The sequence below is a fragment of the Strix uralensis genome, chromosome 3, assembly GCF_047716275.1.
Source record: "Strix uralensis isolate ZFMK-TIS-50842 chromosome 3, bStrUra1, whole genome shotgun sequence".
Lineage (NCBI taxonomy): Eukaryota > Metazoa > Chordata > Aves > Strigiformes > Strigidae > Strix > Strix uralensis.
In genome coordinates, this window is record NC_133974.1 from 17,983,074 (window position 1) to 18,003,943 (window position 20,870).

A 20,870-nucleotide genomic window follows, 5' to 3' on the forward strand; every position below is an offset into this window, starting at 1 on the left:
GTCAATTAAAAATCAGCCCAGACAATGCATGAAGATGGTGGAGATTAAATAGAATCTACAGAAATATCTCAGGGAACAAAAGAATACAAAGAAACTGAGTCTGCTATGTTGGAGCAGTCAGGGCAGTCCTAGTAAGAGGCAGTGCCCGTTCTGGGAACTTCTCTGTGCTGGTATTGTGGTATTCAAGATTACTTCTACACTAGTAAATAAAACAGTCCAGGGAACTGTTTGCTGGCCCCAAGGCCAGCTGGAGTGTCATGGCTTTTGACCATAAATTTTCTTCCTCTCCCACTCCAACAAGGTGGCCCATCCACCTGTCTATTGGGAATGGTCCCTCGCTATTGCTGAAAAGTGTCCAGGCATCGTTTGAGAGAGAGCTGGTTGCCGTGGGACAAGTCCAGGATGAGGACTGCACTGACAGTTGAGCGGCAGGGTGACGCTGTGTCGGTACTTGGGCCCATGCCCTGGCCCTCTTCGGTTGCCTAGTGCAGATAGCCCATACGTCTCTGACTCCCAGCCACATCCTACTGTTCCTTCAGTCCTTCTCTGAATTCTTGGCTTGAATTCTTGTTTTATTTGTCTCAGAACAGCATTGCCAGGATCTGAGCTGCCCTCTGAAATGGGTCAGATCACGCAGCCCATCACTGGCTGCTTAATGAGCAGAGGGAGACGTGCAGTCCTTCGGACGGTGGGAAGCGCAGGGCTATATGCTTGGCTGGACAGTGCGTGAAGAGTAAAAGGGCCAGTGCCCTGCCTCAACACAGTAGTGCATGTACGGACCACGATGCGGATGCATTCACAGGGCAATTATCCAAGCTGTCATTTCCCAGTCATAGCCAAGCTCTTAGGCCATAATAACGTTGAAGCAAGGAAGTGAGTCTCAGCTAGTAAAATGCCTTCTGTATGCAGAAGGCAATAGAAGCTTGGTAATGCTATAGCTTTGGAAAGTGGGATGGAAAATGATTATGAAACCTAAATAACTTATTCTAGAAAAACTAATTTCTTGTAATTTGAAAAGCTAGAGAGTACCATGTAGATCATTTGTAGCTTTCTGTGTGTAGTTACACATACAAGTGTATTTACTTGACAAAACACTGGGAAAATGGGATGATGATCTGAAATTAGAGGCTGACTCAGATGACTGGAATTTAATTTGTCAGCAAGTGAAATTAGTAACAATGAATAGAAGACATAAAATGACTTTATCAAATTTCCTGCACAGATCTTGTTTTACAGAAGAAAGAATGTACAGCACATAAAACCAACTCAAAATATTATAATAAATGTAAAATGATAGTCACTTTTAGCATATGGCAGAAAGAAATGAAAGAAAAACCCCAAACCCCACTGCAGAAAAGTGCAGATTGTGTCATTCATGTTTAAACTCTCCCAGTTCCCATGAAGCATGGGGGAAGGTCTGAGTATACAACCTTTCATTAGTAGAAAGGTGTTCTCCTTGATGAGAAAAAAAGGAACTTTCAGTCTTGCAAGGACCTCAGAAAGGTTCTCCTCAAAAAGGAGAAATCACAAGATGAGGCCAATACATTTAAAAGGCTTTGGCAAGTTCCCTTTCAAGCTTTGGCGGACTTCTAAATAATTTTGAAATTCATAGACTCTTTGTCTTTAGCCTGTGACAATATAAATTGTTCTGTGATCTATATTGACAACAGCAACTGGGAAACAGATGAACTCTAGCAGAGTCTAGCAGAAATCTAGCAATTTTTAATTGCTTGTAATCTTTATTTCAGCTAGAATAAATTTAAGCGGACAAATAAGAGCCTGAGAAATTTGTTATATGCAAACTGAGCTGGAATGAGTATGATGTCTCCTACTGGGACAACTAAAATGCAAAAGCCCATCTAGAAGCTAGGAACAGGGGTTGGGCTATGGAAAAATAGAAACTAGCATTCCTTGGCTAGGGAAGTAGATGTAATCATGAAATGATTGTAGACTCAAGAAGCATTATTTCTCTGCAAGTATATGCTCTCTAATTCACCTGAAAGATTCTTATCTGTTTTCCCTTGTAAAGTGTGCATATATATGTAGATTACTCTTACAGATTACTTTGCTTCCTTTCATGCTTCAAAACCTATGTTTTTCTATTGTAAAGAGGCTTTTCACTTGTGGTTGCAAGTTGCTGTGGGAGGCTGTCCCAAACTAGGCCTACTCGCTGTATCTGGACTGGAGTTCAGGTATGGAGATGGGTGTGATCATCATGTTGGAGACACAGACCTAAGCTGAGGATAGTCAGTGTCAGAACTCTGTGATGAGGGGCATTGAGTTTATCTCATTGGGGCTCTTATGTGACACCCTTGCAGCACTGGCTGAAGCCTTTCTGGTGCATCGTGTATGGGAGGAAGAAGGGGAAGGTGACATGAACTTGTGAAAAATGTGGCATCCTAGGTCCAAGGCTTAAGAACCTCTCTCCCTGTCCGGCCCCACCTCTAGCACAGGAAGTGTCTCCAGTTCCCTCATACCTGAAATTTTCATGGCCTGGTTTGTACTCTGCTTTGGACATCAGAAAACCAGCCTGAAACCCAGACTGCTCCTTGAAAGGTGATCTTTTGAATCTATTTCATAGTGCTGGCTCTACAACTCCTCTGAAGTCAAAGGTTGAGAAGGAAGGAAGGAGCCAGGAATCTGGCTGGCTTTAACTCTTCTTAAACCTGCTGGTTGAGTGCTCCTTTATCAGATCCTGTAAGATGTTAAAGCTGGTGGTCCAGCGAGTACACAGGAAATCTCTGATGGTTATAGAACCAAGGTTAAGGCACACAGTGAAATTCTGAGGAGCTCTGAGTAGGTAGCAAGCCAGGGGACTTCCAGAGACCCACCCTGCTTCCCAGGCAGGGTGAATGGGTGAGTTAGGAAAGGAGCCAGAGATGGAAAGGGCACATAAGTCCCTTTCGTCCTGGTCTGCCCTTTTTTCCTTTTGGACATGCCACGGAGAGAGGGGACAGGGTCTCCCTCTCCTCAAGAACATGTACACTGTTGATGGACCTTGTGTAGGATGAGCAAAGACAGAAAAGGTTTCTTCTGTCCAAAGGCTAAGAGCAGTCTTGTTGTTTTAAGAACAACTCTATTAAATAAAGTGATGGAAAAATAGGCCTTTGATACAAACTGCTTACACCCTCATCCTGCTGTAGTCACTTCCCTACTTCCCTATGACAGTACCGTGTGTGATACAGTCTCAGCTTCACATGGTTGCCAACCCTTTCCCTTTATTTTTTCATGTTTTTAAAGCCATTTCAAGTGTGCCTGTGGAGATTCCAAAAATATTAATACAAATGACATTAAAAGATGTTTCTGGTGCTCCTATTTAGACTGTTCTTGGCAGAGGACTGGGGAGTTCAGCTAGAGCTGCCCAGGCTTGCCAAAGCCAGCTGGGCAGCAGGTTCCCTCTCCTCCTCCCTCCACCATGAAGAAGGGAAAAAAAGTCTGTCAAGCCCTAGATAAACTTTGAAAATCTTAACAGAAAGAAGTGGAGAACAGTCTAGAAGCCAGATGTGGTGGGGAGAGAGAGGAAAAGATCTGGGCAGTTGTGAAATGGTAGAGGGGAAGGGATTTATCATGGGATGGTAGGAAGGGCTGCGGAGGGGATTAAAAACAGGCAAGTGAACATTACTGGAGGCTGATGATATTACAAGGGAAATAGCTGCTTGCTGCTGGCTGTGTAGGAGGCTTGTCAGACTTGGGGAAGTAAAAGCATAGTGCTTACATCAACAGGATTTTTTTTTTTTAATGTCATCTGGTCCTGTGTTGCATTTGGGCATGATATTTAGTGACCTACCTGCATGTGACACATTTGCTGTAGGCAGTGTTGGTTGCTGCAGCTGGCAGGGACAGGAAAGCTTGCAGAGGGGAGCTCTGGAGCATGGGGGCCCAGCACTGTCCAAGCCCTGAACAGGTCCAAGCTGGGTACATCAGCATCAGCACCAGAGGTGTCCCACTGGTAATTTAAGCCATGTGAGTTTCAATGTTTCAGCTTGAACTTTGTCTCTTGGGAGCCACTGTACTGCAGAGAAAATGTGTATTTGATTATGAGTGAAAAGGAGTGCCTGAGCCATCTTCAGCGTCTTGAAAACACAGGGAGGGAGGGAGGGAGAATCCCTGTCTTCTCCAGCCCCGCAGTAGCAACCTGGGTGCAACCTGGAATTGCTGTGCCCACACAAATGCTCTAACCTGAGCCTGGGCTTGGCCACATTCAGTGTTGGCCAGCTGCTGAGTTTTTCCCTGCATAAAGAGCCCTGTGTGGCCACGAAGCATTTCACAAGTGAGGGAAGAGACCTACCTACCTGCCTTGGTAGCTCAGAGGCGGTGTGGGAGAGCTGAGTGGAACCGGGCTGGGATTTAACTGGCATCTATCAAGGCCCCCTCTGGGATGAAGCCCAGCTGTGGCTCCTTAGGTCTCTGCTGCATCCCCAGTGTGGGCTGGATCAGCTGTTGCACACCATGGTAGATGGCTAGCTGCCAAAGGAGAATAGCCAGAGTGAGGTGTGAGGCAAGCAGCGCCCTTCTACAGCCCACCCTAAATCACAGGAGGCTACACAGACTGCACAAGCTGTGGGAGCCAACCCCATCTCTGGGCAATCCCCAGAAGGGAGTGGGTGACCCTATGTCCCTCAGTAGTGCAAGAGCTGTGCAGGAGCTACATTCAGTCTCTACTGCTCATTGATGCCTTTTGGTCCTTATCCAAAGCTATGGGGTTTTCAGGCTGCAAGGAGCAGACAGTTTTGTAACGTTTTTACTGTCACATTTCATCAGGCTGTGACCCATATTTGGAATTGCTCAGATCCTTTCTTCCTCACTACTGTTCTTTGGCACTTGAGTGTTGTTTTCTTGGTAGTGATGCTCTGCTCTTTTCTTTGGATCCCAGCTGGCATTTGCTTGATGTGGACAGAGCACAGGAAGTTCTCCAAGGCCATTTCAGAACATCAAGAAACAACAGAACAAGGAGAAACCCTTAAAGGTTTGAAATGGCTTATCAGTCAGTGACTTTGCAGTGACTGTTGTGGTTCACAGACTCCCTTCTGTTTCACTGGGCCTAGAGTTTTATTGCATGAAAAGGGATTGGACTGGATAAACCAGTAGTCTTCCTGAGGACCTAGCATAGAGTGATAATCACATAGTATTGCAGGCCAACAGAGAGAATAGGAGCAATTGTATCCCATACCTGAGTTTTTGGAACATGCCTGCCTGTTCATGTGAGCCAGGAGAGAAAGATTGTTTTTCCTTTCTGAAGAGGGAAAATTGGAGGGAAGCTGTGCCAGAATCTTTCCAGGTTTAGAGAAGTGGAGGAAACACCTGCTACGCCATCAGCATTCTTGTTAACAGTGACTGCATGAGCGACAGAATCTGTCCCTTCCGGAGATGATTCAGACTCAGAAGACTCTTGGTAGTGATGACACGAACGCCTGGTAGCTCCTGAAAGCAGAACTAATGAGCAGTGCCACTCACTTAGCGTATGGTTTGACAACAGATGCACATGTTGGTAATTAAGTATTTGGCTGCATTACATTATTTTATTTTTGGATTTCTCAAACACACACCCATCGCAATCTCTAGACACATTTGCATGATTTAAAAGTGTTAAACTTATATCATAACAAAGGTAGAGAAAACAGCATGGGGAAACTAAACCCCATTTTTCTGAAGGGCTCAGTAGCACATAGGCCTTCCTGTGCACCCCAAACCTAGGAAACATAGACCCTGTATGGCAAAAATATACATAGCGAATAATCCCAGGGACTCCTCCCATGTTGAGTGGAGCTATCTCTGTGGTTTCAGACCAAACCAGTACACAAGCCTTGGCCCAGAGTTTTCTTCCACTGTATGATCACATCCATCACTGCTTGTGACCCAGCAAAGGCTTGGAATGACTTTGAACTTCATGAACTTCATAAATGCCTGAATGCAATTACACCTTGCAGCACTAGAGAGCAGATTCAAATACTTCATTTTAGAAAATATCTTCTGGAATGCTTTATTCTGTCCTTGCATGCCAGCAGTTAATGTGTGTCAACATGTCAATGCTGACCTCAGCTACAAGCTGCAAAATATGTACACAATGGTGCATGCTGGAGCATCTTGCTCCCAAATTTTGAACCTTTTCTAACTCAGTCCAGATACTTACTAAAGCTCTCCCTTGGAGCCCCTGAAGCTTTGCTCTACATATCAGATGTACCAGAGGAATAATTGCCCTAGAAATGATGGAATTGCTTCTCAGCCTGCTCTACCCAGGTTTCTGTGGTGGGATGTTAAGGAGGAATTAGGGTGCATCATAAGGGCGTGCCCTTATGGAGAAGAAACGATGACTGGGGAGGTGACACAGTCCAGGAATAATGCATGACATTATGGTTTTCCCTGGACATTATCCTACAGGTTTCCTTTTGCAGGAAAGTTGGGAGCTAGGCAACTATGTTGAATTTGAGTTCATTTTGAGATTCTGAAAGCAGCAGAACTAGTGAGAAGACCTGTTCTCTATCCTGATGTTAGTAGTGGTACACAGCAGAGGTCCAAGGTCTACTGGAATATCCCTGTAAAACTACCTGTGAGGTTGCTAAATATTTTGAATGTCTGGAGTCTTGTCTAGAAATTCTCAACCTTGTTTTACAATTCAAAGAAATTCCAAGAATTTGTCACCACTGACTTCAAAAGTATAATTGTTCACAGACTGTGCCATCTTTCCATGAAAAGCTAAAGGAAAATCTTCTTGTTTTGCTCTCTATATTTGTAAGCATGGTTCTAGAGCTGAAATTGCAAGATGCTGGTGCAAAGACACTGTTTTACTGACTGAGAGGTGTTTCTGTGTGTCTTTCACTGGCTGGAAAGTCTGCCAGTGTATACCAGAAAATGACTACAGCTTATACTGAAGTAGAGGTTGGTTATGCTTAGTGAAAAAAGAATTTAAGTCAGTGCTGACACTGAGAAGAACATTTAGAAACTTGATGGAGAAAGAAATGAGAATACTAAGAAGAAAGATGTGACCAGGCAGCTCCACCTACAAACTTTAACCCTCCAGGGCAATCTCAGGTTTCTGCTACGAGCTAGCATACAAAACAGATTACATCCTAACCTAGACTGCAAGCATGAGAGTATTGGAAATCTGTTGCAGGTGTTTGATGGTAAACAGTGTTTATAGCTGCCAGGATGGAAACATTTATGTGTGTGAGTGCAAGTGGAGGGCAGGCCTCAAACTTTCACCCCATTACATTCACATTTCGGTTTTGCTTTGCTGAGTACTAGATGCCCTGTGATTTCAGTGAATTTAAGAAAGCACTGATGATTTTACTTGAGTATGTCCTGTGTTAAAATTTGAAATGCTAGAACCACCTGAGAAGTAGTGGGCTAATTTATCACAGGAACAAAAATATACAATGGAGACTGAATGGAAGAGGATGAGTTCTGACAGGCATGCCTTTACTTTTTCAAGCAAGTATTTTTTGCTTGGGTGGGTGGTGCATTAGTTATATATACAACTCATGCTTTTAGCTACAGCAAAATGTGCGAAGACATAATAATAGCTCTTCACGTTAAGGCTTCCTCTTTTTTTTTTTTTTTCTCTTTTTCAGTTTAGTTAGTTTGAGACTTTAGATTATTCTCTTTCTGAGAACTCGGGGGAAGTATTTTTAATACCTCTCAGTGTGAGTGGTGACTGGGCTGCCCTTAGCCTAAGATGAAAATAGCAATAAATTTACTAGGGAGTTGAGCCAGAAGGTTGGACTTCTAGTGCAAGACTCCTGATTACTGCCTGTTTCCCAAGTCAGTCAGTAAGATAAAGAAAACAAACATATCCATCCAAAATACAAGGCAAATACATCTTTGATGACTTTGTGTGTGTGAAGGGCTAAATATGCTCTAGTGGTATCTTTTTTCATAGGAAAAAAACCAAAAGTAGTATTAATATAACCAAAAGGGCAACATGTTTACTAAATTTTTGCTCTACACACAGTGGTTGACAATTGCCCACAATGAAACTGCAGCACAACCAGGACTAAGGAACCTGTTGGTCTCCTCCATCAGGGCTGTGTGTAGGCTGGAGCAGGCAGGGAGGGAACAAGAGGTGTTTACCACAGCCCCAACACACCCACTGCCAGTGCATTTTGTGGGTGGGGTGGATGTTAAGGAAGGGAAGGTTAACGAGCTTGTTCAAGCAATCTTGTGCAGCAAACCACTATGGGAACATCCTGCCTTCTTGGGGTAAAATGTTCCTCCTTGCTTTCCCTTTTGGAAAATGCAGTTCTTAACTCCCACTTATGCCAGTCTAGAGTAAAAAATACAAGAACATGAAATGGCTGGTCCAGCTCTGTCTTTTGATAATGGTCAACCAGATGCCTGGGGAAAAGTATACAGGGCAAATGCAGGAATATTTCCATATAAATTTCCTTCCTTCCCTCACCACAGAAGTCTGTGTCTAGTACCCGAATGGATTTCTGTCTTGTGAATTTGTGTAACTGCATCTTGAGATCATATACTATTCACAATATCCTTTGGCAAGGGGCTTCTCCATTTAAGTACCAGTTCTGTTGAGAAGTACCTCTTCTCATTTTGGCTGTCCCCTGATTTCTATTTTGTGTCCCTCATTCTTAGTGAGCATTTCTTATTCACCTTTTCTGTGTCACTTTTTGCAAGAATCATACCCCTTAATTTTCTATTCCAGCAGATGAAACACCTGAAATCCCGTCATGTATGCACCTTTGCATGTTCAATGGAGGCTGTGATATGGGGCTGCAGAGGGTCTTTCCAGCAGGGAGTTCTTCAGTATAGGTTTAAGGTATCTCCTTCCTTGACTGCAGAGTACCCATATAGGCACTTGTCTTCCTGAACTCCAAGGGGAATGGGCAGACAGGTCTGCTGAGGTGTCTGACCTCAGGGAGCCGTGAAGAAGTCATCCTTGTTTGCTTAATGCACGTGAAAGAGGTGCAGGGATGAGGGAGCATAGAGTAGGAACGATGCATCCTGCTCACTTCAGAAGACTCAACAGGTCTGTAAAATCATCCTATTAATAAAATTACACCATTTCTAAATTCTGGGAAGGTACAAGCACTTTAAAAACCTAGAACATCTTATCCCCAATGCAACATAACATAAAAAATCTTGAAGTCGAGTGAGGTAGAACTAATTAGAGTTCAGGACTGGGGTGTGCAAAGCTTCATTCACTCACAGAGTCCTACCTGCTGTGAGCTGCCCCGGGAGCCCCATGGAGGGCCGGGCAGGTTGAGGAGCAGAGGGCACAAGCAGGCATTTCCACAGTGCATAGGCTGACAGCATTTGAAGATCAGAATGCCCAACTTTCCTTTTTTTTTCCCCTTTAAATTGGGCAGATGCTTTAAAAAGCAGACATTTCTTTAATTTGAGGCTGTTAATTCATTTATAAACTACATGTGCTTCATGAGTGATTATGCTAATGTACTTAAGACTATTTAAACCCTTGCGCTGATTAGCCTAACCATTCATTTTAACTGCATTGTACAAATAAGATGTTATCTTAAAAATGTGTCTAACAAAACTTCATAATCACAAATATGCTACTTTATTGAATGCAACTATTGGCTTTACTGAATTCAGCCACTTACACTTTAATTTTTAACATTCTGTTTTGCTTTGTATTCATGTATACTATATGGTGGGACTAGGCTGGTGGAATGCATGTAATGGCAAAAATAACCAGTTAAATTTATATTTCATTCTGTCTCCAGGCGAAAGAATTTTTGGGATCACACTCAGCTCATGCATGCAGAGGAGCAAGCGGGCTGTAACCCCTCTGAGGCAGGTGGGATGCATTGGCTTTCTGCCGTGAATTAGCACAACATGGCCCTGGCCCTAGTTTCTGTTCTGAGGTCTGCCAGGTGCTACGGGGCTGCAGGCAAATCACTTAGCCCAGCGGGTCTGGTTTTCCCCATCTGTATGGGGTAATGATGCTTAGCTACCTTTGACGTTTACTGATGAGGAGTGCTATCTGAGTCATAGGCATTGTTATTAAAGGTATCTGGAGTGATGATTTCTTTGGGCAGCTTCATGCTGAAGGTGGCTGAGGCCATTCTGGGCAGGTTCCCCTGGGGCTGCCATGGTATTGGTGTTGTCATCTAGTGTCATTTCTTGATGAAATGATCCAGGGAGTATAAAGAGAAATGAGGATCAGTGCTCCCTCTGTAATGCTCTGAAAGCAGTAAGGGTATTTTGAATGATCTGCTTGATATAAAAAACTTGTTGCCAACTTGCAGAAGGTCTTCTGCCAGCAGAGTCCCAGGACATGACTCTGCTGGAGGCACAGAGCTCTTGACTTTCGATTTGGAGAAGAAGCAAACCCGTTCTGCCGTCTCTGAGGGAAAATGACAGAGCTCTTTGACATTTTTGTTGGTACATCTTTTAAAAATCTGTCTTAGAACTAATTTAAATTAAGAAGGCTTTTGGTTGTGTGTTGCTACGTGACCCCGGCATGCCGTGAAGTCAGGAGGGCTGTCCTTTTGGGAGAGGGCTGCTGGGCAGAGTGGCCCAGTCCCCACCTGGCCTGCCAGCATCCCAGCCACACTGGTTATGGGGCACAGCCATGCATCCCCCCAGCCCCGAAAGGAGCTGAGAAGGACGGGTGGTAACCAGGATGGGCACTTCTAAGACCTTCTGCCCTGGCTGTTTGTTTGGGCTGGCTCTTCCTCTGTGGTCTGAGCAGGCATTAGAAACTAACTGAGCTCTGGGATTTGTGTGAAATAACTGTGAAGGTCAGAGTAAAACACAACATACTTATCTCGACTCATCTGAAAATTACCCTCATCAACAGCATTGTTTATGCCTGATAGATAGCCTAAGCACCAATTACAGCTGTCATTTCCTGAGATGCCATCCGGGGTAGGTGTGCAGGGTGGAGATGTGGAGAAAGGGAAGGGGCTCTGCAACACGGGGTTGTGGCAGCAGCTCCCCAAGGAGCCCGAGAGCTGCCTGCCCTGTGCTGTTAGGATCCCCTGCCAGCTCACCTTATCTCTGCAGCAATCTCAGAATTATATCACAAGTATTATTTTTTCTTTTTTTCTAGATCTGGTGCTGCTGGTGCTATGTGGAACAAAAAACACTGAGGTGTTTCCTGCCCCAAGATGGCCACTCTCTGAGTCACAGCCACTCAGGCAGGATACAGAGTTGGCTTGTGTTGTGGTCCTTGTTTCCCTTTGCTATCAGAGTCGCATTCACAGAATCAAACAGGGGTAATCCTCCCTCCCATCCTCTTCTTCAGGGGTGAGCTGCGTATTGGGGAGATTGGCAGAAGATATAAAAGAGAAGAAAATGTGGAAAGGTAGCAACTGGCCTGATCATGGAGGGTGGGATGCGAGAAATGCAATAATACACGGGAAAAAAGAGGCAGAAATGAACCAAGGGGAGAAGTGAGGATCTTGAAGGGGTGATAGACAATGCTGTTTTGATATTTACATCTCTTTCTGTACCTGATAGACAGTAATTTGTTTCTGGGAGGCTCTTTGTACTCTGTGCCCTACTTGGGTACACATGCAGGAAATGGATCTAATCTTGTCCTAAAAATTCACAACTTGCATTGACTATTTTAAGAACTCTGGTGAGTAAAAGAGAGCAAATTCATCCCAGGATCCATCAGTGGCATAAAACTATAAGCTCTGCATAGTAGCATCAGATAATACAAGTGGAAAAAAAAAAAAGTCTGAGATAGATATCTGTATATCTAACACTGTTAAAACTACTTTCAAAAATGTGCTGTGGAAGGAACACATGGAAGAAGCTACGCTACTTTGCTAAAATGTGGTATTTAGAGACTACTTTGCCCAAAGGGGCAACTGCTTATACACATGCAGCCTCATCAAGCAGAACCCCTGCACCCGCCCGTTGGGAATAGTGACACCTGTGCACGCGGGTGCTGGCTTTTGCATACACAGAAGCTGCTTTTAGGGTGCATGAGTGCAAGCACTCCTCCCTGAACATCTGCAGGTGCGGCTGCATGCAAAGAGACAGAGGGAAGTTGAAAGGAGGCAGTAGTATGTGCCCTTCATGGTAAAAAGTCATGAGTCACACTTCAAAATACTGTAAGATTCCATGTTTTTAGGCTTTTCTCTGTAACCAGGAAGGCCAGACTTTCAAGGAAAGCATGTAATAGCCTCCAGGAAAGAGGACTGTGAGCTCAGCAAAGTGCGGGAGCTGACAACTTTACCCCCAAATGTCTCAAAACAGCTGCAACTGAACTGCCCACAGCGCAGATGTGGTGGCACGCTCTGTCACCATTGAACTGTAAACCAGGAGACTCTCTTGCTGTCCTTGTAAAAGTGGAGAGTGAGGCAAAAAGCTGCATAGCTTGTGGTGACACAACTCCCACAAGAATGGCAGCATCAATGCAGGGATGTTGCACATCAGCACAGCTTCCTTCATACACGTGTGCTAAGCGCAGTCTAAAAATATGTGTGTGTGGGTTCTGCTTTGAGATGAGGCATGTCAAAGTCAAGCTAGATGCATGAGGGTTAAACATCCATCTCACTGGGTAACAGTTGCATTTTATTTAACAGTTGTATTTGGTGTCATAAGAGAGTTCTTAAGTAGAGAGATGTACAGAAGGTATGTTGGATGGATCTTAGGACAGATTATAGAATAGCAAAATGAAACCAGCTAAATCATGAGCACAAAACCATGCTGGTTTTTCTTCCATGACACTACTTAGGGGAGTTAAAAATCTTACCTACTTTCTTTAATAAAAAAAATAATACCAAGATTTGCATTTGTATGGATTTCTCTGAAAATTTTTCATGGTCCTGAGAGCCACACAGTATTGCAGGGAAACTTACTACTTGCAAAGCAAATAGAGACATCTAAAAAAGCAATATGAGTAAGAAGAGGACCTAGTCGATGATTTAATTGGAATCAATGGGAATTGTGCCATTTGCCTTTGATGGCAGCTGAATCAAAGCTGAAACACCGGCTGTAGTTTATTTTAGATTAGTGCCTGTCTGAGTTTAGATTTCAGATATCTCCACAGGGTTCCTTTTCTTTTAACTATCTACAATTTATGGCAGCAATATATATTCTAAATATTTTCTTCTACCAGAGGATCAGCTGAGCCTGTAAGGTCTGTGGGTGAGACAAGCCCTTTCCCTTTTTTTCCAAGAGGGAGGTCTGCAAGGTGTGAGTCTAAGGGGGGTGGGTATTGCACCACAGGAGGATGTGCCTCTGCACCAGGCCTCCAAATCTGTGTGAATGCAAAGGTGAAAGATTCAAGCAAGTTGTGCTACTCAGCACTTCTCAGGTAGAGATAGGAAGAGCAGAAGCCAGCTAAGTAGGCTGGAGACAGAGCCTGCGGGGTGAAAATCTCAGCAGGTCATTGGCTGAGAACTAAGCTCTAGGGGTGAGGAACCAGTGGGGAAGATGGGGTGGAAGAGCCTGATGTTGCCAAATAAATCCTTAATCTCTTGAAAAGTGCTGCATTGTTGTGAAACAGAGCACAGGGGGAAATATCCTCATGTAGGGAAGAAGGAAAAAATAAGGCCTGAAGTCAAAGAAAGAGGCATGCAGAAGGCAACAGGGAAATGGTATCCATCTTGGATAGAGGTAAGATTAACACTTATGTGTGAGTAGCAGTACTCTTCTTGCTGGTAAATGTATATGATTATCTTCAGGTGATGAATGAAAAATAGTAGTCACTTAGTCTTTGAGAACAAATAAAGTAGTTGCTGAGAAGTCAGCATCTTCTGCAGCCCCTACCTGCTCTTTAATACTAGTTAGTGGGAAGGGGCAGGCAGAGGTCTCTACAGGAGGTTTAGACAGTAAGATAGGGAGAAACTAGTGGTGAGCACTTGAGACACTGAGAGTGGTGAGCACTTGAGCACTCTGAGCTGGAGAATGGATAACTTCGATGTTGGAGGGAGAAGAAAAGTTTTAGAAAACAAAATCCAGGAAAGAAGTTGTGAATGTTGGGTGAGGGGAGATGTCTGAGGGGTTAGGGTACAAAAGTAGCAGCATCCTCGTGGAGGCATATATGGGAACTGTGAGCACGTGTTGAGCTTTGTAACAGCCTAGCCAGGAATCACTAAAAAAATCACTAAGAAAAAGAGGTGAGGTGCATCTTAGAGAAAAAGTTGTGATTTGAAGAACTTCAAAGTTCCCTGGAGCACTCCTGCTATGGGTCATTTTGCTTGACAGGTTTACCAAGGCAGAGCATCATGGCTGTGTATTCTCCTTATCTGTTTTTATATGGTCAGAGGAGAGAAATGCTGGACATGAAATAGGCACTCAGCTCTGCTCCAGTCCCCTCAATAGCTAGGATCAAGCCTTCATATTTCAAAGGAATAACGAAAATCCTCATGCTCTTCCCCTTATAAACTATCTCCCGCTGTATGTGTATTACTGAAGGTGCCCAGAGCAGACGCTATCTGACAGTGTAACAGAAAGCAACTGACAATTCACTCTGATAGAGCAACCAGAGCTGAAGAGGTAATATAACCTGCTATAAGCGAGGACAAATGATGACTGAGGTGTTTCTATCCCAATAAATTGTACAACACATGCTCTGCTGTCCTTGGGTCTGATTCTGCATTTCTTGAATATTCTAATGTGCAAATAATGTGAGGAGTTTTGGGTATGTGGGGAATGTAGCTGAGAGTTGACATGTAAAAGGTGTTAGCAAATTATTGCCTAAAGCCCAAAGGCCACCTGGACTTGTGTCTACAAAGGTTCCAGTGGCAGTAACCAGATGAGATTTTGTTGAGTTGGTCTGAATAGGAAGAACATTTTTGCTTTGCTAAAAGAAACTAGAATTTCTGGAGCTGAATGTTAATGAGACTATTCAAAACTAACATAAGAGTAGCCTCTCTCTGTCAGTTGATTTGAATAATGTCATACTGCAGTTAAAAAACCCTCAAACAAACCCCCAAACAAGCCAAAGCAAAACACATTGTATCAATTTCTAATTTGTTAACATTATTTGAGTGTTACATGCTTTCTGCATCTCTCTGAGACACGAATGATGGGATACATCCTCCAGTTATCTGTGCTAGGTTCTCCTTTCTTATTTCAGTGTGATTACATTGTGTTGAAAATGCTTAGGGTGAATGCATGCATTCAGATACTCTTACCAAAACCTCTAAAGAATGAGAACAATTAGCAGTATAGGGGACCAAACCCTTTACATTATCTTTGTTCAGCTTAATAATTCAGTTTCTCTTTAACAGGTTTTCTCTGTGTGATTTCACGAAAGATAATTTTTGGAAGAAAGTTGTGCAGGAGTGGAAAGAGTTCAGGATCAAGACAGATCTCCACAAAGTGAAATTTATCTGTTCACTGTGAACCCAGAGCTCGACAGTCGATTATGACATATGTATCAGCCCAGAGGTAAACACAAAGGAGTTAATTAATGTGGGTGGGATGATTGGCATGAAACAGAAATAGTACTTAGCATTTATAAAGTATTATTATTCTGGTTAAATTAAACGGTTTTAATGTAATGGTTCAAACAGACAACATCCTTTTTAAAAGTAGGAAACCGAGGCTTATTAAGGCTTAATGACATAGAGTCACATCGTGAGTTTGAGGGATAAGCAACTGAATTAGAAGACCTGACTTCCATTATAATGCTCTACATTTGGTGATAATCCACAACAGAAAGAATGAATGGAAATAAAAAAAGACAGATGGAGAATGAAAGGAAACGTGCCTAAGTGTTTGAAATAAATACATGCAATGGGCAAGAATGAAACTGGTAATTGAAACCTTTGCTCACTTTTAAAAAGAGTTAAATGTATTTGCTTGCTGTGCATTTGGAATAACAGGCTACTGAAAGGAATGATGGGGCCTGTGAGAGAAAGTGAAAGCATTTACTGAGGATGTTGCTAAAAGCTATATTTTTGTCTCCATTTTCAGGAAGGCAAAAGAGGACAGATGGCAGAAATTTCCCAAGGGAGAAAAGAGAATTACTAGAGAAGATCAGGATCAGACCTGCACAGGTGATCATGAAATTGAAATGCCTGAAAACTCAATTTCTCAGGGTCAATATAACCCATGCCTAGGTAACCAGCTTCTCTGAATTCTGAAGCAGATGGGACAACAGGAGAAAACTGGGAGGTGCTGGAAGACTGGTAAGACTATAATGTCAGTGATGACCTGGAGAGAATCAAAGTACATGAGAGTGTTATCAGCTGGATGGTTTCTATTTTATGTGTGTTTCTGCACCACACTTATTGCTGGAGTATCAGAGCACCTTCAGTAACATCAGCCACGTGGTCCTAGCTCTCTCATCCTCTTCTCCTGGGAGAACAAATGTGTCTTGGAGGGCTTTGTTTTGGTAGCATTTTTTTGTTATTATTAGTGTGTGTATTGTAGAATATTTGTTGCAACAGGATGGGCTGAGAAGTGCAAGGTTGTAGGTTAGGGAGGTGGCTGCATTTCACAGTATCAGTTGCTCCAGGAAGAGGCCTGGTTGGACTGGAAATTGCTGGACATTTAGGAAAATAAGGACAGGAGCTCCTCCTCCATTGCCATAGCTGTTGACCTTATCTCCAGCTGATTTGCACTGCTTTCTCTCTGCTTTAGGGATAAAGACCTTTTTCAGACATGACCATCAGACTCCAGCTGTACAGAGGAATGCAGTTCTGTTCCAGTCCCAGTCTAACAAACAGATTTTGTGAGATGCCTTGTCCCTAATGCTGTGGGAGCTAAATCCCTAAACATCTTTAAAATCTGTGTTGACTTTATTCCAATTTTGTCCATCTATCAATTGCACAAGTGTACACAGTGTCCCTCTGCTTTTGCATCATTTAGGTAAATACTGTGGTATGAAAAGAGACAATAGCCATGGGGAGGGTGCTGGAAAAGTTGAAGAGGAGTATAGTGATACAGCTTAATACTGTGATTTGATTATTCATAGTCAGCATAATTGTGTGAGAAATACTAGAATTTCAGTGGATTGACATTGTGATTAGAATTTAACTTACGGACCTTATGGAACAACTGGATATTATAAATGTAATACAGGATGATCAAGTTTATTCAGTGCTGAGGAGCAAGCTTCTAGTTTTAGGGAGCCTCTTCCAGACCAGTGTCCAGAGTGTTATCAGCAGAACTGATCCCTTCTCTCTCTTCTTAGTGGATGTCACAAAGACTTGCCAAGGGAGGCGTGAGCTCTAGGAGATGCTCAAGAAGTGCTTCATTTCCCATGTGGTTGGTAATGACTGTTCCTCTTAACGTCAGATCCTCTTGTCTGGTCACAGCTGAACCGATGATGGGCTTTACAATCATCTTGCTGGATCCTGGTGGGACTGCTCTGGAAGAATTAATGTCCAAAGTAAGAACAATTTTTGGACAACTAAGAAAAAGCCAGAGAATATTTTGAGCTGGAACTAACAAGCTACCAGCGCTGACCACTGAACTGTGTTGGAGACACTTAGGCACTTCTGGATTTCATATAGCTTCACTTTTATCTCTCAGAATTTTTATTTTTCTGTAACAAAGAGCATTTTTTCTGACATTAAGAAACCACTTGTAATGTCTGTTGTCCCTTACTCTTATGTTACTACTAATTCTAACTTATCAATATTGAGGGTGTAATGTACAGTATGTTACCGTCATCTAGAAGGTGCAAGTACTGATGCGAAAAGTCACTTGCCCCGCAGGTATGCCTGTTGTTGTCCACAATAAATATCTCTTTGAGGGAAAGAATAGATGGAGAAGAGGTCATGTGTGGCTTATGTTGATTGAAGCTATGTTTGTGCCCAGTACAGTAAAGATACTGTTCAGTACTTATCTTCCTTGTGAAAATATTATTATTGTAATAGTACCAACATATCTATGTGTGTCAGTTGCTCTCATGCAAGCACCAGCTGGGGAAGTTCATTCTACCACATCACATATGTAAGTGGTGCCTCTTACTTTTGTTGCAAATCATCCTCCTGTATTCTACATAGTGTCAGCTGTTGATGTGATCACACCGCTCACACTTCTAACTTGATCTGTCTGCATTTCATTAAGGTACCTCACCAGGCAGTGCTTCTGGATGAAGCTTTGCCCAAAGGCACTCCCATGCTGGAGGTTAGGTGGGACATTAGGCCCAGCTGTGAGTTGTGCATGATACATAAGGTTCACAAGCCTAGAAATAGCCCTTACAAGTTTTGCCATGCGCTTGAGAAGCTCAACTCCTTCCTGCCTCTGCATTGCTCACAGTGCTTAGTGGTTTAGTGCCGCTGTTCTCACGGGCCTTCCCCGTCCCCTTCCCAGCAGTGCTGGGGAGGAGAGCTAGTGCTCACACAGCGTCTAAGTCCAGATCAGAGGTGTAGCTCGCTTGAGTAGGATGCAGGTGGTGGGAGTGGGAGTGTGCAGTTGCTCGCAGTCGCGCTAGGTGACAGCTAACCAAGGCGGCTTCCTCCTCCCACGCGCAGGGCCCAGCTGAGGAGTGCTGTGAGCGCAGTGCCGCTTGGATCGCTTCTCTGTTCTCACTTGCTGCTGAGATGTGCAGCGGGCTCTCGGTCGGTGTGGGTGGGATGAGGTCACGTCCTCTGTACCGCGTCAGAATGGGAGTGACGAGCATCTCCCATCTCAGTGCATGAGGAGTCAGCTTCCAGAGAGGTTTGGTACCACTGGCAGTTCTTGGTGTGTTGTCATCCCGTGAGGAGCAAGTTTGCTTTGTTCAGACTTATTTCTTACACCAAATACTGACCAAAGTTACATGTTGGTCTATGCCAGCAGCAAATGTGTCCCTGGGGTTTTCATCCTTCAGTTGTTTAAACCATATTCTTATGAATGATCAATGTGAAGTGGGCTATGAAGAAGAAAATTAATTCTATCTCAGTTCAGTGTTAGGTATTCTGTATACTTTAAATCAGATGTATATAAAATGGTCAACCTCTTTCTCATCCCATGGCAGGACTTTAGTTTCTCCTTGATTAGGTACGGTGTCTGGCTTAATGTGGGCTGAGGCTGGTTGAGTAGACCTGGTTATTGTATTTACTTGAGCAGTAGTTGAGATTGATACCCACTGAGATCTCAGCAGGAGTCAAATTAAATTTAATTCTATTGCAGTCAAAGGTGCTGCTTTGTATGGTGCCCAGCACAGTGGTCCATCACTGGCACTCCTCAGTGCACTGGTAATAAAAATACTAAGTAATAAAGCTACAGCTGATAATAGTTTAGTGAGGGTGTGTTGTTTGAATTGGGGTTTACAAGAACAGATCCTCACCACATCTCTTGCCTACCTTTTCAAGGAAATCTTAAAGACCTTTTTTTTTTCTTGTCTTAAGTCTGTATTCTTTTTATACCTGTGATCCTATGCACATTGTGTATTATGAACATAAGTATGCACTTCTTTCCAAGCTGCAAACTTCTACTATGGATAGAGTATCAGTAGGAATAATAAATAGGAACTAAATTTACATTCTTTCTTTTTTTTTTTTTCTTTTTTTTTGGGGGGGGGGAAGCAATTTACATGTTATGCTTCTGGATCCTAAAGCAAAAGGAAATGTGCTTGACACTAAAATTGGCTTTGTGGCTCCAGTTTTCTCAGCTCTGCACCACCTGCCTCTAATCAAACTGTCCAATTACAGGAAACAATTGTTTTCTTGCTTTCTGTTAAGTGCAGAAATTCATCCACTAAAAGACTTTTTACCAAATGTTGCTTTTAACAAAACCACTTTCACAATTTATTTGAAAAAAATGTGCTGATGTTTATGTCCAGCGTGCATGTTAGGATTCAAACATATGGTCACCAAGATCCACACAAGGTCATTCACAGAATAGTAATATTTATCTTAACTGATTGTAGGGTTTGGAAATCTCTGTTGTACTGGGAACAACTCGGTGGACATTAATAGAGTTTCACTATTGTGGTAAGCTGAGAATCAGGCCCTGACCTATAATTATCACGTACATGAAGAGCACTGATAATACAGAAGGGAAATTGGTCTCCCTAGATATGCTTCCTTAATGTGAGACAATGACTTCAGGCTGTTTCTAAGCTGCAAATCTTCCAGGTGAAGTCTTGCTGGAGTAGAATAAAGTAGAATAAAAGGCAGAGTAAGAGGATCCAGCTTTGGTTAACAATGCTTTCCTTGCAAAATTAGATCTCAAACCAAATTATAGGCTTACACTCAGTCAGTCCTACAGAAATACATGAGTGAGATCACATAGAGAAAGTGAATACACAACTTGTCCTCTCTCATTTTAACAATGATGTTTACGTGTCTTCACCTAACAACTGATTTTTATTTCAAAAAAATCAGACTGATAAGGAAAATATTAACAATATCCTCTATAATTTAGGAGCTTACCAATTATACTAAAGGTATTTGATCACCTCACTAACTTTGTATGAAATAAAATAGACTAAGTGACAGTGTAATGATCCTAGTTAAGAGGCCTGTATAAAAAGACATCTAAAACACTGTATAAAAAGACATTAAAACACCGTAAAATTTCCATGAGAAGCATAAGACAGTTACTGGAAGTGACTGAGTAGAGGAAACATGAGGAGCTACTATCCACTGTCTCATAACATGAGAAGGTGGGGGGTATTCTATGAAATTGACAGTCGATAAATGCAAAACAGATAAATGAGTAACTTGTAGGCATTAACTAGTAAGCCATCAGCATGTGGAATTGATTTCCATAGGAAGTCTATATTAAACTGCAGCACAACTGGCAGTGTTGCTACAGCCATGTTGAGAGGGTTGATGTACTAAAAACTACTTTTTGTTTCCAAAATGTGTTTAATTTGTGTTTGCATACTCACATACAACTTGCAGCTATGCTAACTGGATCAATAGACTGTGATTTCCTCTGTTAGTTGAATCAGTGAGGAGGTGTTTGGTATACACTAGAAAAAGCTTTGGAAATTAGATACAATGCACTATATGAGAATTTCTCTTTGTCCTCATAATTGTACTTGTCTA

General features: G+C 42.8%; 1 long non-coding RNA gene across 1 annotated transcript; it reads left to right on the top strand.

The window, feature by feature from the left end:
* The first annotated feature begins 15,187 nt into the window (after window positions 1-15,187).
* On the top strand, window positions 15,188-17,592 carry LOC141941727 (uncharacterized). The gene is made up of 3 exons (XR_012628398.1): window positions 15,188-15,327; window positions 15,856-15,938; window positions 17,078-17,592. It is a non-coding gene; the product is annotated as an uncharacterized LOC141941727 (long non-coding RNA).
* The last annotated feature ends 3,278 nt before the right edge of the window (window positions 17,593-20,870 follow it).